The sequence below is a fragment of the Silene latifolia genome, chromosome 10 (assembly GCF_048544455.1).
Source record: "Silene latifolia isolate original U9 population chromosome 10, ASM4854445v1, whole genome shotgun sequence".
NCBI classification, from domain to species: domain Eukaryota; kingdom Viridiplantae; phylum Streptophyta; class Magnoliopsida; order Caryophyllales; family Caryophyllaceae; genus Silene; species Silene latifolia.
Window position 1 is genome coordinate 124840948 of NC_133535.1, and position 1084 is coordinate 124842031.

General features: G+C 40.3%; 1 non-coding gene across 1 annotated transcript; it reads left to right on the forward strand.

The window, feature by feature from the left end:
- The first annotated feature begins 522 nt into the window (after positions 1-522).
- On the forward strand, positions 523-629 carry LOC141609863 (small nucleolar RNA R71). Its single transcript, XR_012527769.1, has one exon. It is a non-coding gene; the product is annotated as a small nucleolar RNA R71 (small nucleolar RNA).
- The last annotated feature ends 455 nt before the right edge of the window (positions 630-1084 follow it).

Here is a 1084-nt window from a genome sequence, read left to right on the forward strand (position 1 = left end):
GGGTTTTGAACATTTTGGCTCTTGTATGAAAGATTTGGATGAAATTTGGTGTTCTCATTATAGTAGTTGGAATAAAGGGTGTCATTCTTGTATGCTTGGAAAGCATTCACTTGTTCATTTGTTCCCCTACATTCACTTTGCTCATGTCCCAAAGTTCCACAACTTTCACATACTCCACTTGGAATTGAGGATGATGCCACCATAGCATTAACATGTTGTTTTGGTGATTTGGAAGCTTCATCAAGCTTAGCCATGGCCTTCTCAAACTTCAAATTGATGGTGTCGATGTGAGCACTTAATTGAGCATCCAATTGACTGATGGAATCTACCTCATGCTTTCCTCCTCTTGTGGCCTTTCAAGGCCTACTATATTGGGAATTATGAACCGTCATCTCTTCGATTTTGGCCCATGTTTGATTGTCATCAACTTCGGTAAACATCCCATTGGATCCCATATTGAGAATATTGTGTGAGTCTTCATATAGACCGTTCCAAAACTGTTGCACAAGGAACTACTCACTAAGCCCATGGTGTGGACAAGAATGACAAGTGTCCTTAAATCTCTCTCGTGCTTCATATAATGATTCCTCATCCCTTTGCTTGAACCCGGTGATTTGGGCTCTCAACATATTAGTCTTCTCCGGAGGATAGAATTTCTTGTAGAAAGTAAGTGCTAACTTCTTCCATGAATCAATACCAATGGTAGCCTTGTCTAGGCTCTTCAACCATTGCTTTGCGGCACCGATCAAAGAAAAAGGATACAATACCCATAGGATTTGGTCTTGAGTAACTCCGATTTGAGAAATTGCATCACAATAGTCACAAAAGGTCTCCATATGTGAGTGAGGGTCTTCACTAGGCATCCCTCCTAATTGACTTCTCTCAACTAATTGTATGAATGCGGATTTGGCAATGAAATTACCAGTTAAATGTGGTGGTGTAGGAGTACCATTTGGTAGGTTCTTCTCGGTTGGTACGGAATGTGATGAAAATTTAGGCATTGTGGGTTGATTTTTTGGTGGGTTTTGTATTGGGTTATCTTCTCCTTCTCTTGCAAAAGGGTTGGTAAACTCAATGTTATTTG